This window comes from Mytilus californianus, unplaced genomic scaffold (genome assembly GCF_021869535.1).
Source record: "Mytilus californianus isolate M0D057914Y unplaced genomic scaffold, xbMytCali1.0.p SCAF_2, whole genome shotgun sequence".
Lineage (NCBI taxonomy): Eukaryota > Metazoa > Mollusca > Bivalvia > Mytilida > Mytilidae > Mytilus > Mytilus californianus.
Genome location: NW_026262668.1, coordinates 4,392,208 through 4,410,334, shown reverse-complemented (window position 1 = coordinate 4,410,334; position 18,127 = coordinate 4,392,208). Strand labels below are relative to the sequence as shown.

The 18,127-nt window shown below is 31.4% G+C and overlaps 1 long non-coding RNA gene across 1 annotated transcript; it reads left to right on the top strand.

Moving 5' to 3' along the window:
• The first annotated feature begins 212 nt into the window (after nt 1-212).
• LOC127729129 (uncharacterized) lies at nt 213-16,855 on the top strand. The gene is made up of 5 exons (XR_007994526.1): nt 213-315; nt 9,107-9,268; nt 11,468-11,557; nt 12,360-12,437; nt 16,270-16,855. It is a non-coding gene; the product is annotated as an uncharacterized LOC127729129 (long non-coding RNA).
• The last annotated feature ends 1,272 nt before the right edge of the window (nt 16,856-18,127 follow it).

The following is an 18,127-nucleotide window of genomic DNA, read 5'->3' as shown; positions in this document are numbered from 1 at the left end:
ATGTTTAGAGGTGCATTTTAAAACTTGAATCTTGTAGCATAACTATTTTATTGTATGTACAAACAATTAGTGTAAACAGATTCATATTCAATGACAATTTGTCCTGTTGATCATCCACTGCACTTTGCTTTAAACCAGGCGATAATTTATTCATACTATACTTGATTTCCTTCTCAGAAAATAAAAAGTCCTCCGGTTTTAATAATGAGGAAGTTATGACTTTGATGAATTTAACTGTATTATACTTATTTTGTTATGAAGGAGAAGCTATATGTAGGACTTAATCGAACAAAGTTTCTACAAAATCTTTTAAAGGTAAATAGCTAATCTATAATAAAGAATAGATCTTAAATGGGTTAACCGTTAATTATTCAACGTAATCTATGTATCACTGGTACATTATTAAGTCAGGGGTTTTGTTATCATAAATAACTTTAAACCTTAACTATATTCTTTTATAAATACAAAGATTTTTTTTGAAATTTTTACTGTACATGTAGAAAACTTATTTCTAAGGGGACATTACATCCTAATGGATATGGTTATTTTGTTTCTAGAGCCCGTTAATGTGGATACGATACATATATATTAAGCCATGTCTATCCTTTGAATAAACTACGTTCTGTCGATAATTAGGTCTTTCCACTTTTCCGTGGAAAGACCTTGGGATTTTGTTCTGGAAAGACCTATTGCTTTTGTTCTGATTTTTTTTTCTGCTGTCTGAGATGCTTTTTTTGTTGCTTGACATATCGAAAGGATTTTTTGCCCATGATATTGTACAGTGATTACGATTTCAGCATTCACCCTTTGTGACCAAACACTTTTTGTTATAGGAGTGATCTCCCCGCTACCCCTTTTTCATGATATTTTTATTTCTCTGTGACCGTAAATGATATCGACAAAAATATTTTTTCAACTTGTTCGTCTACTCTTACGGATGTTTTGGTTAAGTTTAACCGAAGAGTTCCGATAACATTATGGGAGTTATTACCCTTTTTAGATTTAACATTGGTGATATGTTGAATAAATTCATACACCATAAGTCTTAGAGACCTAAAGTCTTGTGATATGAAGTGCTTGGTCCATTTGGAGGAAATTGAGGTCAATGTGTAAGTCAAAGTCATGTTATTAATTTTGAATTTTGCTTGTTATCTTTATCTCAAAGAAACCGTGACAGTTAAAGATAAGATGCTTTTGCCGAATAATTGTTTACGACATGGAGCAACTTCAACGCATTTGAATCAAAGTGATACGTTGACCCTTAATAGGAGTTTTCTCTCCTTATATATTTGAAATCATTGAAACTCCTCAACCATACAAGTGAATGACCTGGGGTCTTTTGGTATGAGATCATTGACCTATGACCTTGAAATTGAGCTCAATGTCAAAAATCAATTTGACTTCTAGATTTTGACCTTTGCTAAAAATTCATACTGGTTCATTATAAAACCATTAGGTCTATTGCATAAGGTTGGTAGACATATCACCTTCAAAAATGTCAACCGGAAGAGACATTGTTTTGACCGGAAGTAGTAATTTTCAAACTTATTTAATGAAAAAGTACCTAGAAACCTTATGTTTTTAAATCAGTTTGAAGTCATCAATCATATGAACACGAAGTGACATCTTCTAACGTTTTTTAATCTAATCCTTTATTATCAAAGTTGAGGTGGAAAGGTTTTTGATTTTTTTTCTTCCGCCTAATTTTTTTTTCTTTCGCTGTTTGGTTGTCTCGCAAGATGTCGCTTAGATATCTGGTATATGATATCGAACAGTTTATACGCTTTTGAAACTGAAACTGCCCAAACCGAATACTTTCTCTTATAAGAGTTATCTCCCCGAACATTATTATTTCTTATACTTCGCAACCGTAAAAGAAACCGACAAATTTATTTTTCCAAATTACTCGTTACATCCTCAGGACATTCTGTTTTATTTTGACCGAAGCGGCATAGAAATTCCATATGAGAGTTATTTCTTCTTTTGTATTTGATACAAGTGAAATGTATTTGTAAGTGGTAAACCATAAGTGATAGAGACCTTGATTTGAGGTCCTCTGTCAATTAAAAAGAAAATGAGGTCAAGCTCAAAGGTCAAGTTCATGTTAAAAATTTTGAATTTGGCTTGTTATCTCTTATTTTCAGATATCGTATAAGATATCGACAAAATATTTTTACAGAATTGTTTGTTGCGACATGCCGTAACACATAAATTTTGGTTGAAAGGGTACGTAGACATTTAATGGGAGTTTTCTCCCCTTTTATATTTAAAATTATCTGTATGGTGATATAACTAATTAACCATATGTAGTATAGACCTAGGGTCTTTTGATTTGAGGTCCTTGTTTTATGACTTTGAAATTGGGGTCAAGGACAAAGTTTGATATGACGTTTTTGATTTTGACCTTTGCTCTTACTTCTTGTTGGTTCAAGATCAAGTCAAAGGATATTTTACATTGGGTTACTGAAAAGGGTAAACCGGAAGTGACCTTTTGTAAACTGAAAGTAGCCATTTTTGCATTATTTTCATGTACAGTTTACTACAACTTTATATTTTTTAAATCAGTTTGAAGTTAGGTTCAAATGTAACCGGAAGTAGCATGTTGTAAATCGGAAGTAGCATGTTGTAAATCGGAAGTAACTTCTTTTCTCCTTTATTTTTAGTAAAAGTATGTAAAAACCAATTATTTTCGGAATCAGCATAAATTAAGCTATTATCTGACACAAGAATTGACATTTTAACCCAAAATTCAATATTTTCCTGTCTAGATATGTCTATTTGGGCTGGAAAGACCTTTAAATGTTCTTTGAACAATTGGTTTTTAATTATATTTTGCCATTTTACATGATTGATATTTTGTCTAAAATACCTGACTTTCTTATTAGTTATTATTGGCTCTGAACTAACAATGAATACTCTCAGTTCTGTACTTTTTGTCTTTGTCTTTTCTTTTTGTGCCTTGTATCGATCTGATTATTCAAGCTTTTTCTAGTTTGTTCTTATGTTCTTTTGTAACTCCTTTGTCCCAGGTTAGGGAAAGTATAAGTTGCTCACAAACATGTTTAACCCCGTCACAATTTGTATTGGCCAGTCCAAAGTCTGGTACCTGTAATTCAGTGGTTATCGTTTGATGCTGTACACCATATATGTTCTTCGTTTGTTGTTTTGTGCAAAAATCAAGCTGTTGGCTTTGTTTTACATTTTGTTATGTTAGGGCCTTTAATAGTTTGATATGCGGCATGTTTTACTCATTGTTGAAGGCCATACGTTGACCTAATTTCAACGACATTTGGTCTCTGGTGGATAATTTTCACATTTGCAATCATACCACATCTCCTTATTCACTGTTATTTCATGTTTACCATTATTTGATGATAGATAAAAACAAAACAAAACAACTGTATAATGAGGAAAACTAATTAAATATATAAGAAGTTATCACATTATCGGTAATGATGTTTATAGAGTTCTTGGATCAAGATATAATCAATTAAAACTTATTCTTCAAGTTTAATAATAAGACATTGAAGAATGATTGTTAAAGATTGTCTTTATTTGTATCAACCCTGTTTTTATAGTTTGATAAAGAACTAACCATGCATGCTATCCAGTAATTTACAATTAAGGTACTACCTCCTGGTGATACTAATATTTTCGAAACGCACAAGATGATGCATTATTAAGATTTCTAATGACGGCTTTAAATTAAAGTCATTTCAGGTATATTTAATTCATATCTTAGTCTTCGAAAACAAGGTTTATTTTGTAGCTCTAATTTGACTTTAAACGAGTCTAAAGTAAACGCAAGTACTTTGAGATCACAATCGGTAATTGTGTTTTTTTTATATGTTTTTAGTGCCTCACTTTTCAACTGGTTTAACCCTTGTCAATTTCGAGATGTTAAACACTATTTAATAGTTATCTTTCAATGAAATTTGAGAAGAAAAATTATACTTTGTAATTTCATCTACTACTTTTCAAATGATAAACAAAAGTGTTACAAGAGAATACAATATATTTTTACCATCGAAATTTGAATTTGAAGATAATCATAAAGAAGAAATGTCATCTACAATTTGTATCAGAAAAGTGTAGTTTCAGTTTCAAAAATATGTGTTTCCCAATTTAGATTTTAATTTCCCCAGAATTGCCATCGGAATATTAGACACCTGATTATTTTTTTCACAAATATATTGATCTTGTTGTTATGTTAAATGAAGCTTTTACTTATTCTGAGATATATGTTAAAGTGGGGTTCCTGATTGTGATAAATTTTTAGTTGCTGTACATTGTTTTATGCATTTTTTTTTTATTTTTGTAATATTTTCTCTTTCGGAAATGACGTTATTTGTCTTTATTGGACTGGTAAATCAATTCAGATAAATTTATAGATACCTAGGTTGGTTCCCTCCGTAAAATATTCAGTATGCCGTCGGAATATACAAATATTATTGTCAAGATTTTCAATAACGGCCGGGTACCAGTCTAATAGATACCTGGCTTTAAATTTGTAACTCCAGGCGCACATCTCGTCTACAAAAGACTCATCTGTGAAGATCCAATCAAAAAAATTAAACAGTCCAAATAAAGTACGGGGTTGAAGACCATTGAGGTCCCAAAATTCCAATTGGTTGATAATAAATTAACGATGGTTCATGTCAACACGTAAGCTTGTGTTTGGTTTCCCCCTTCCATCCCCTGTTATCTGTTTTCTTTTTTTAAAAATATGAAAAATGTGCTAAAATGTCAATTGCGTTTATTAACATAAACTCAGCTTTGTGGTAATATCAAAAACAAATGTCCTGTTTTACCTATGTTTCAACGCATATACTCAATGGATCGAAAACTTTCCATTCTGCATTTCCCCCTCCCCACGAATCTAATGAAATCAAAAAGCAATAATAATTGCTTATGACTTCATTTGTTTTTTTGTTAAATGAAAAAGTTCAACAATCCTTCTTCAAGCTGTCCAGATATTTAAAGTGTGATGCAATTTTTGCAATATAACCTATACAAAACTAAATATTTTTTTGCAGACAAAACAACGTGTGGTAATTTCTGATGTACTTTAATCAATTTGGTACCATTAGAAGCAATTTACCAGGTTTATTTGGTAATATTTAAGTTTTAAAACGTTTTCTGATGATATAAACAGTATAATTTTTTGTACAAAATTTTACTGTTATATATTTCAACAAATCAAATTGTAAACAAATATATTATACATGGTCACATCTGGAGAAAACAACTACAACTGAAAACAAACAAAAAATGTTGAAGGCCGTACGGCGACCTATAGTTCCTAACATTTACTGCCACTGCTCCCCAATGGTATCACCACCCCAGTAGTCAGCACTTAAGTGTTGATATGAATTTTTATTGATATGGTCATAATTCTAAATTAACTTTTTACAAAACTTGGAATTTTTCGATGTACCAAGGATTTTGTACTCCAGGAATGGATTAAATTAGCTGTAGTTGGCAAAGTCTTTCGGAATTTTGGGTCCAAAATGCTCTTCAACGTCGTTCTTTATGCGGCCTTTTTATTTTACTTTGATTCGAGAGTCACTAATGAGTCTTTTGTAGACGAAACAAGCGTCTAGCGAAATAGTACATTCTAATCCTGGTATCTATGATGAATTTATCTACGTCATTTGGTCTATGGTAGACAACTGTCTCATTGGTACTATGCCACATATCCTTTAAATGACGATTATGTGTCTTTCAACACATGTCTTAAAAATATATAAAGCAAAATTTTATAGGTGATGCATACTTACATGTATGACTTAACACCGTAAATCAATCCTCTCCGATGTGTCCGAAGTGGTAATATTTGGAGTAAAGGGGATAACTCCCGTTACTAACGACGCATATTTTTTTTAGCGCGAATTCCGCTAGAGACGTGCAAGTATGTATAGTTTGCTCAATTGATTTATGTGATTTAAACATCGGTAAAACTGTTGCCTTAACTTACATCATTGTGCATTATTTATCGGGTGATTTTCAATAAAAACTAATGTTCTTCTTGTATGATGAATGAGCGTTATTGACTGATTTATATTTGGCAAGCAAATCGGAAAATGTTAAAATATTTCGACCACTTGTGTAATTTAAAGATTACGCCATCCCAAGAAATCTGCTAAGAATAAAAATACAAACACATATTTCATATGTATTTAGGAAGTTACTGACAGAAAATAAAGAAAGAAAAATTTAGGAAAATCAATCATAATTTTGATATCAATTGAGGACTGAACACGTTTAAAGGGAAATAGTGTGAATTTTTTATCTAATTTTGTTGTTGTTGCTATTATTGTATTTCGTTATCATGTATACAAATTCGGGGTCGTATGTCCTTTGTGATATTTCCGAAAAATTCTTAAATAAAAATTTTGAAAGAGTTAAGGGGTATATTCGAAAGAGAAAAAAAAACCTAAAAAGATGGGTTTTTTATATTGATTTTCTATTGTAATGACAAATTTGTCCTTATAACTATATGAGCAAATGAAAGTTTCCTCTATTCTGGGAGAAAAAGTTTAACAATTTGTTTAAGAAAAAAAAGGCGAAATTCTATTGTTCGTTTAGATAATCAGTTTGCCGACTTTGTTTTTGTGGATGAAGAGTCTTGAATCCGACGATATACCAACGCCTTATTTAACCAAAACATGACGCTGTGTTTGTTTAAAATGTTTGATTAAGATACTATCAGATACTGAATAAAATCAAAAGATTTAAGTTTCACGTGTTTTAAAAACTTCACAAATGAAATTTCACACGACTAACATTGATGACATGTTTCTTTTCAAAGCATAATAAATGGTTTTCAGGATCGTTCATGAAAGGAAGTTATTGCAAGTTCTTAATATTTTGTCGCGTGTTTTTATTGCACGTTTTTCATAGGAGTAATGGAGTATGGAGTTATAGTTAATATGTGTATGATTTATTATTATAATAATGTGTTATCTAAAAATAAAATTTCAAAATCAAATAGATGTTTGGTATAGTCGTTGCACCATGCACACGAATCTGACACTGTGAATTTAAAATATCACTGAAACGAAATTTTAGGTAAGCGAATATTTGAAGAATGTTAATAGAAAATTACAAATGAAAAAGCAAGTTTGTTAGTTTTAATGCCAAATACGTCTGGGAGCAATCTAATACACAATTTTTCTTGCAAAAAGTACAACTAGACCTGGGGCAGACCAGTCCTCAGGATCGGTTAAATTTAGACCTGTCACGAGACTTGTCTGGATCAGACGGTCAAACCGGTGCAATGGGCAATAAAAGTGCTGTTCCTTTGCTTTTTGTGTGTTTATTTGCTATGAATGTACTGATTTTGTGTCATGGATGGATACCCCATATCCTTTGTTTTTTTTCAATTGGTAATAGTACGGACTCGATCAGTCCTTAAAAAAGCAGACTTAAGTCTGGTCTAACACCGATAAATTTAACTTGATTATTTGCACAAAGTCTATTAAGTTAACTTGGAAAACTGTCAAACTGTTTCCTGAAAGTTTACTTTTGTACAAGTTAGGACCGCACCCATCTATAATTATAAATCTCCAGCTTTTGGATAATATAACTGATATAAAAGTAAGGTTACAACTCAACCAAAATAGTTAGACAATTTAACCTGACTAATCATGCCATTTTAGGGCGTAATACTATAATGTATGTTGTAATGAATATGGCACAATCAAATTATTTGACCTCGATCCAAATTTATTCCAGAAATACATGTTGCGTGCAATGAAATCAGAATGACACGTTTGTTTTATCTTAGGTTTTAAATGAATAAAAATATATAAGATATACTTTGTAGTTTCTATTTCATTTCATCCTAAATGTGTAAGTAACTCGCACAGATAAAATATAGCTAATTTTTCAACTTTGGTAACTTCATTTTAAGATACATTGTATTACATAAAAAACTAAACTCGAATGTCTTGATCCATACACACCTTTTCATGTTTTTAGAATAAGACGTGGATGTATGATGTCTATGTATTGGCAGCGTTTAGTTGCGCCTTTTTATTACGGTTGTTCTTAAAAAAAGCAAAGTTTCCGCTAGCCCATAATCGCAGTTTGTGAAAAATAAATTTTGGTAAAAAAAATCGTTATTGGCCTAAAAATATTGCGAAATACTTACAATTGTTCGATGTCATACATCCTCAGTATTTTTGGGTGGCTTCTCTGACTTTTTCTCCTATCGGTCAACACCCAATTTGTTACCTTGAACTCGTCCCGCGTTACAATTTTCACACCCAATCAATATTTACATGAATATAAAAAGATGTTTATTATAGGTTTAAACAATTTTGTGTAGTTCAATGTCTTCATATTTTATTGATCAGAAGTGTGTTGATTTAACAACTTCTTTCAAAATAAGTGCTTTGAAACGGATACTTCAAAACCGTTTTGGCGCTCCTGTTTGAAACGTAGATTTACGTTTTATATTTGATTTTGAACGAAGGGCCAAAAAAAAGGGCCCTTCAACTAGATAGGAAGTATCCAATAAACAGACTGAAGATGAATCGCGGCCTGCTAATGCCTTGGACACAATATAAACATTGGGACTACAAAATCCGTAAAAGGGACAGTAACAAAATGTATTTCCTTTGAAATGTTAATTTACAATACTTGACCTGTTAAAATACAAATTATCATTTTAATTCAGTGTTAGTTTATTCAAATGAAGTTTATGAATTAATGTTCATTATGTAGATTAGTCGACGATGCTGCAAATTGAAATGTATTTATTTGCATAAAAGGTTATAAAAAAAATCTTGCATGACGAAAGACCTGGCGAAAAAATAAAGTTGACCCAAAAGAAAACCCGCATAAAGAACGTTCTACAACCTTTTTTGGAAACCTGGTCTTATGCTACAATTGATGAATTAAAAATATCAGAAGAAAGAGAAGAGAATCAACTCGTTTTGTTTATTTGTGAATTATTACTTTTAACTGTATACAAGTGTTGCTGTTGATCATCAATAAAACTCCAAAACTGATATTGTAGCATAACTGTATGAATGATGTAAATATTTCTGTATAATAGCACAACTGGGTTTTAACATCTGGTTTTGAATTATTGCTACAGACGCTAATAGCACTTTGACACAAAAAGACGACGAGATGAATGTTAGTCCGGTTTATGGGGCAGAATCCAACAACAATAAAGGTGTTTCTAATGAGCATCCAAGTTTTAATTTGCATGAAGGTGTTACAGTGGGAATAAAAGGAGCCAACTGCAATACTCATGGTAATATAGGTGCTTAGTCTTGATAGTATATATGAAAACACAATACAGACATTATTGTTATTGAACAATGCAATTAATATGCAATTAATTTAACACTAAGGTGTAAAACCAATCTATGTGATGATTGCTTCTAATAGGAAAAATGATAACGTTTAATAATTGTTGCTCTTAAATGGGTAGGCATATATAAAGTGAAGCCCAACAATACAACAACATTTGCCTTTTAGGTTTTATTTGGTCATATGCATTTGTAACTCTTCAAATAAAAAAAAAAAAAAAAAACTTTAAATTGTTAAACATAAAACTTGTGAAGCGATTATTTCAGTCTTGCCATATTCGTGCTGGAATAGTTTATTTTATTTGAACTATATTACTGTTAGGTTAATGAAAGTGCTATAATGAGAACACGCACTAACATATTGAAATAACTGAGGTACCTAAACTGGAAAAATAGATATGAGAAAAAGAATCTTGATAATTTCAATACTTTGTTGAGTTGTTATATAGACATGACACGTCTTGCCAATCGGTAATGGTGAGGGTGCTTACGGCAATCACATAACAAACGATTGGTGTTCAAATCGTAATACATATTATTTAAAGTGTTAATAGTAAAATCAACCATGCAGACATATTTCAATTTGATTTTGAACAGAAAATACAGATGATTGTACTTTTAGTTTTTTTTTCTCGTTTGTTATTGTTTGCATGTTTGGAATTATTAGGAGGATGCACTAGAAAAATAGTTTAAGTCTTTACCGGCCATGTTAATCATAACAACACCTGTAAAGTCATAATAAAAAACTTCAAGTCTTGTTTAGAGTTGAACTAAATTTGCAACATTTTTTGTCGTTAATTCAGTATTGTTAAGGTATAATACCACTAGTTCGGGCCCGGCCTGAAAGAACATACAAGAAAGTAGTACATATTTAAACAAAATAGTTCCTACACATAGCTGTAGCTTTGTCAATTTTTAAAATATTTGGGTATTGTTGGTATGAAATGAAAGCTTTAGGATTTGTAATCACTGTAGAACCCTTGTTGAAACATTCTTATTAATAATAACATTTTTTGTCGTTAATTCAGTATTGTTAAGGTATAAAACCACTAGTTCATGTCCGGCCTGAAAGAACATACAAGAAAGTAGTAAATATTTAAACAAAATAGTTCCTACACATAGCTGTAGCTTTGTCAATAAGTAAAATATTTGGGTAATGTTGGTATGAAATGAAAGCTTTAGGATTTGTAATCACTGTAGAACCCTTGTTGAAACATTCTTATTAATAATAAATTTAAGATAGGAGGGCATATTTGTCCTGATGTTCAGATCGTAAGTACCTGTTTTTGTTCTACTAAAATTCCGAGAACCAGTGCGCTCTAATATGCAATTACAGGTATGTTGAATTTTTCAGCACAAGTCATGGTAAGGTATAGTTTTGACATGAAATGACTGTCGCTTTATTTGAATCTAAAAGATAATAGCTATTTATGCTTGAAATTGAAGAATTTAACATAGAAAGCAATGGGGCTATGAATTATTGGTTTTATTCTTTAAGCCATTCGCCTTGCAGCCAATCCAGTACTGTTTAGAAGATTTGTTTTGTATAGGTAAATAAAAACTACTGAAAAGCCTGACCATGGAATTAACAAAACTTAGTTGACTGGAAACAAATCATTTGAACAGTTCTGAATTTACCGCAGTGGATGAAATAGAAAATTACCTGAAATAATGAACATAGTTTAATAATTTATTGTTCAGTTGTATCAGAGCTGTTGAGATCAAAATGACCGTCTCATTTCAAAATTGGTTACAAGTGATGTTCGGGAATTAATTCTACATATTTTTATTCAATGAGAAAAAATTAGTAAATATCGTCACCGATATATCACAGCTACGGTATATTTTGTTTGCAGTGGAAACATATTAACCAACATTAGAAGTGAATATCTTTTAACATAATTTCACACGATAAACCTATTTCTATGATTGTAATTCAGTTAATACATTGTTACACCTAATTTCCTATTGTTAAATTAATTTTTTTTGCTAACAGCAGAGCAATAAGAAATAAAATGATAAAGTCTACATATGTGTCATATGAATGATCAATCGAATTGTATTAGTTTACCTGTGTTTGTACCCATAGGTAAATAAGATATATATATTTTTTTATTTAAACCTTTTTCTCGTTTTTTTAGAAAAGGTAAACACAAATGACCGCCCGATTGTTATTCATGCTGTAACAGTGGTAATTGGTAATGAAAATATAGTGACGAACATTGATAGCGGTATTCAGTTTTTGTATTATATTTATATTATATAAACATTATTGCTTAATTTTGAAAGCATTTTTACATCCCAACACAAAAAGATTAGGTATACTCTTTACCTCTGTCCGTCGGTCTGTCCTTTCTTCACATATAAAATTTGAGTCGCATTTTTCTAAGGAACTATAGATCGGAACTTCATGTGTTGTACTTCGAATTCATCTTTCATCAACTTTAATTTAACTTATCCTAATATGTAGTAACTATAAATCAAGGCATTTCTGAAATTTGGAATCAGTCTTTATGGAAACATGATTTACGATGGAGACTTTTCCTATTTACTACGCATCAACTACCTGTTTACCAAATACTTATAACGGGAATACCGCCAGTTAGCTTTAGCTGTTAGTTATCAACTCTGATTTATGAATCAATTTTATTTCTTATATAGTTAAAACCATAAAATAATACTGGTATTAAAACATTTTTTGACTCTTTCTGCGAAGTTGTAGAAGATACGCAGTGAATATGTTATTGATCACGTAACATATATAATGTGAACAGTGATACTGGTTTAGGTAAAAAAACTATTTTATTAAGACATAAAATATTCACATTATAGAGACTCCTTCCATCAGAGAATTATGAAACAATATTATTTATCAAAATATTATATGCAACACAGACTTAAAGTGTTTACCTCATATAAAATTTTGTAACATAATATCTTGACATCTTGATTTTTGTAACTCATTTTACAGGTGTAAAAGTACCTTATAACTGGAACTAATTGATTACAAGTCAATTCTTTACATTCTTTTAGAGCCAAGGCCAGTAAAAAGGTGTGAAAGTCAAGTGATAAAGCAAGACTACAAAGAAAGCTTGAATCAAGATTTTGCAAGTAATACTTGTTTTATTGTCAAAATAGTCGAAAGATACCGCCAAAGGGACAATCATGATCGCATAAGTCGAAAATAAACCTACAACGCCACGCACATTACAGTGTACATGGTATATACATTTAAAAAAGATAGATAAGAAAAACAAGTAAATTAGTTATTGAAATAAAATCGATTGAACCAGTATGTACTCCAAAGGAATTTACATAAGAGAAAACATTGCATTATTAGAATTTACAATTGGATTTGCAAACAAAGAACTTGATACTGAACAGAAAAGGTAATACAAAAACAACTTGTGGCCCCTTTGAACATCTAAACGTTTGTAAATCACTCATACAACATGTTTTATATATTCAAAAGGAATTTTGTTTTATTATATTATTCAAATTCTTAAGATTTGGTTTTTAATATTAGAACTTTAAACTTCTTGCTTACGTTTAAAAAACCACTTAATTAACAGTAAAGCATAGCTTTGAGTTTATTCCACAATAAAAAGATTATGCACCACAGTCTCACCAAAAATACATTGCTACACGATTTCTTATACTACAAATTGAATGTGGTCGCAAACATATTAAACACAGCCACATTATGTATGAGCGTGTCTGAAGTCGTATCATCATTATATTTAAACTAATAGTTTAACACTTAAATGATAATATTATGTCATCCTGGTAATTTACCAATGAATTCTACACAATGTTGGCAGAAATTGAGCAATACTAATATATTTGCATTTCATGGACCAGAAAAGGGCTATTAAAGTCCCTCTTATCGAGCGATTGTTTACACAGTTGGATGTCCTTACCCTTCACAACGTTCATTAATAGAATCGTTAAGAGATATCGAGGAAGATTGTCCGAGTTTTTTCATAGAATCTAAAAAAAACACTGTTTTAACAAATACCTTGTCACAGACAATAATCGTCATTGAATATCTGCTTCACAGGTGACACTGGAAATGATCCATTTATGAAAGCCAAATTATTGTCATTCGTTTTTGTTTGAAACATCAACAAATGTGTTGTATCTCTTGATTTTGATTTGTCATGATCAATTCAATAGAGGAAACTAATTTAGTAGGAACAGTACAGGAACGCTAAAATTTAGTCCGATTTCTAATGCTTGATTTTTATTATACTGTACAGTTATTTGTAGACTGTTGCTATTCTGCCATGGTGTTGTCTGTTTTTCGTTATCTTATTTGAGTATGTTATTCTTTCTAATGATTGCAGCTGCTGTCAAACGTTCACCACCTGTATGTTTTCAAAATATCGTGTCTTGCTCCTTTTTGATATTTTTTCCAAAACATATTTCAGGTTTTAGTATAGAACCCTCTTGACGTGGACCCATTATGACTGTAAATTTATCTATTGGGTGTCTCGCTCCTGCTGTTCGCTTGGCGTTTTTCTCCTCAATTTATACGGTTGACCTACCTATAACAGTTTCCTAAAATACATGTAGTATATCAGCAACATCAATGAGCCAATATTGTTTGTGGTGAAAAACATACCATGTTATTACAAACTGACTCTACGGTATTCAATCGTGAACGTTTTAACGTTTATTCTTCTCGATGATATACCGTCAAACGTAACGTGTGCCTCCATAGTAGAGTATATGTACAAATTTAAATGTATACACAGTAAATTATATGGCGATGTGTTTTATATATTTTATCAAGTTACACATTATACAAATAACTTTATCATTGTTCTATAACTTTATCCACTGTTAAAGATACAATAAGAAAATGTCTATTATGCTATTTTAGAAATATAAATGTCATCTTGTTTCTAACTTTGTTTCATAAGTTCTTTATTCATAACTTTTTACTCGTTTCATTTAAGTAACAGCTGTTTAGTTTAAGAAGATAGCTACTGTCTGTATTATGATATATAACCATATCAAAATAATGAAAAATATTTTTTCAATTATGATATTACATGTATGTAACAACATCATCTAAAACATTACTGTTTATAGTTATGAAAACAAAAAGCAATAAAGGCGTAGCAGACAATTCTCCGACACTGGCATAATCTAAATGACACTTTCTTTTTGAATTTCATGTAAATTAAATGATCTTATTTTGTTGAAGCTTGGGTTGTAACTCCTACGAACAAGATTTACCCAAGACTTTTGACCGTGCAAGACCCTCATGGGTAGTTAAGGTCGTTAAAAACCCCCATCATCATCACTGTAGTCTTTTTGTGTTGTTCTATTTAAACATGTTAGACTCTTTTCGGTTGAATGCTCTACTATATTTTATTCTATTTTCTCAAATTTTCATGCCTTTTCACATTTCTCGATCGGTGTGAGAAAAACATTTTCCCCTCTAGAGAAAACTTTGTTCTCAGCAAATGATTGGTCGAAATTCAATCATGACGTCAAATTTTCTTGGTTTCTTCTGAATTATCTATTGTGACGTAATGAAAAAGGCGACCATCCCTGATGACGTCACATATAAAGAACTCAACTTTCTGCAAATCTTTGAAAAGGAAATGAGAGAAACAGATTTCACCACTATAACTCTTGTATTACGATATTTCGCCATTTTCAAAAGTTAAATTTTAATCATTTAAAACGTTCGGCAAGCCTCGCGCTTGAAATATTAAAATGTAATTGTCTCGAGTGGAGAAATATAGTAACACACGTGATGCAGTGATGAAATCTGTATTTTCCAAACATCTGATGAAAGTTATTCAAGAAACACACATTGTGATATTGTAAGCAAAGAACTAATTTCATTTAGTTTTGGTAATGCTATAGTTGATATACAAAATTACAAATCAAAAGGCCGATATATTGAGTACACATTTCAACAACCTAACTGGTAAAAGCATTTTAATACCAAACTGTGTAAAGTGAGCGCAGTGTGATATAGGATTAAATAACTTTTGATCAAGTGTTATTGTATTACGAATGCTTGTATTCAATGTAGTACAAGATCACACTATTGACAAACGTTGATCGAAAACTGCTGTTACATGTATGTAACAACATCATCTAAAACATTATTGTTTATAGTTATGAAAACAAAAAGCAATAGAGACGCAGCAGACAATTCTCCGACACTTGCATAAGCTAAATGACACTCTTTCTTTTTGAATTTCAGGTAAATCAAGTGATGATATTTTGTTGAAGCTTTGCTTGTAACTCCCAAGGACAAAACTTACCTTAGACTTTTTGGGTGGTTCTATTTAGATATGTTTGACTCTTTGGTTTGAATGCTCTACTTTATTTAATAATTTTTCAAACATCTGATGAAGGTAATTCTAGCAACACACATTGTGATATTGCAAGGAAAGAATTAATTTCATTTAGTTTTAGCAATGGTATAGTTGATATACAAAAGTACAAATCAATAGGCTAATATATTGAGTTAACATTTCAACAACAAAACTGGTAAAAGCATTCGAATACGAAACTTTTAGATTAAAGCTCTAATAGAAACTGAGCGTAGTGTGAGATAGGGTTAAATAACTTTTCAGTTTTGGTCAAGTGTTACTGTATTACGAATGCTTGTATTCAATGTAGTACAAGATCACACTATTGACAAACGTTGATCGAAAACTGCTGTTACATGATCCCAATTGACCGTTTCAGAATCGAATGGATTGTGGGTAATTTCATTGTTCGTACCCCAAAATAAAAATTACGGCTTGTTATTGGTTGAATTCTCATTGTTTAGGACGCCGTAAGCAAAACAAAAACGTTGTGGTGTATGAAAATATTACTCAGAAATCATTTCCTACTAAAACGGTGAATTGGTTTAAACAATTTCGTATTTATCAATTACTAAATATATTTTGTTTTCAATATTTTGTAGATCCAGACATTATTATTCTTGCAAACAAGGTAGACGAATGTACTGTAAAATTATTGAAGGAAAACATTTTGGAATTCTTTAATGGAAAGAATAACATTCAAATCGCTGACTTTATCATAGAGGAAGGCGCTGACCAGAATTTTCTCGACGCTGTAAACAGAGACATGCGTACCTCAAAAAAAGTATTTCTCCTACTGTCAAAAGACTTTGTCACTAAAACATGGCCATATATATCAAAGATGTCGTCTCTTAAAGACCTTCTATACTCAAACACATCATCAGTTATACCGATGTACTTAGAGGAATCTATTAGTCTGCCAATGGGACTAATGTCAGCGTATTGCTTGCATTTCTATAAACGAGATCCCGATTACACAAGGGCATTGGAAAAGTTGTTGGAGGGTGTTTTTGAAGCATAATCAGCCTTTTTGGGAGCATGCATATCTCATTTGTTTCATTGTTTGAGAAAAAAAAAAACTTTTGATAAAAAAAAATACTTTTCTCAAGATAGCACTTGTCTTTTCGCTTTTTGAATAATATTTGAATATTTTGGTATGTTTTTAGAATTAAATGCAATTGTTCAAGGTGTTATCTGTCGTAAATGTATTTCCAATTTTGGATGCACTTATCAGTAAGTTGTTACAACAATGATTTCTTTGTAGTATCAAATATGGATATTTCAGTTTCTAAAAGAGAGGCGAAGAATACCAAAGGGACATTCAAACTCATAAGTCGAAAATAAAATGACAACGCTGTGGCTAAAAAAAGAAAAAGACAAACAGACAAACAACAGTACACAATACAACATAGAATATAAAAGACTGAGCAACACGAACCCCATCAAAAACTGGGGGTGATCTCAGGTGCTCCGAAAGGGTAAGCAGATCCTGCTCCACATGTTGCACCCGTCGTGTTGCTCTTGTAAGTAAAAACCCGGTGATATGTCTTATTCGGTAAGTCACATTAGGGGGATGAGGACGAGATTGTAGTTATGACAATTGGAACATATCCGTCGTCATCTGTCAAACAGATATTCCATAACGGTCAACCAACTCGTGATGGCGTCCGTAAAATTTGCGAAAAGATGATTTCAACTTCACCACTTGGAACTCTTGGTTTATTAAAGCTTCCTTGTTAGCAGTAACCCTCTATCAAGGAAATCATGATAGGAAACACAAGCCCTGGAATATCGTATCAACGGGGAGATATATACTCCGTATGCAGGCGCTGCTGGAATGTTGCTACATAGAAATGGAAAGTTCGCAATATGGAAGCTGAAATTATCTCTTTTGTCGTAAAGTTTTGTTTTAAACCGACCCTCATTGCCAATTTCTAGATGTTATCAAGATATGAGGCAGACTTGACTGTATCTGTTGTATCCATTATCTCAATTTCGATGGGAAAGATGCGTTAAAAATAGTCACCAAATTTTGAATTATTTAGTGAGGGAACATCATCTTTATAGAAACGAAATTAACAACTATAGGTTACCGTACGGCCTTCAACAATGAGCAAAAATCCATACCGGATAGTCAGTTATAAAAGGCCCAGAAATGACAAATATAAAACAATTCAAACGAGAAAACTAACGGCCTAATTTATGTTCGAAATGATGAACGAAAAAACAAATTTAACCTTATGTTTACTTTTTGATATTCAATGAAAAAATAAAAGTTTGAAGTCGCTTTTAGTTGGAATTTTAGTGTGGGCATCACGAGCTTTTAGATTTTTTTTGTTATCTGGTACACTCGTAATTTTAAAATATGGTCTGATCCAACTTTTAAATTGTGTGTTAGGTATCTTCAAATTTGTGTTTCCTAATGGTATCTACTAGGTAAATACCCCATTTATAAAAATG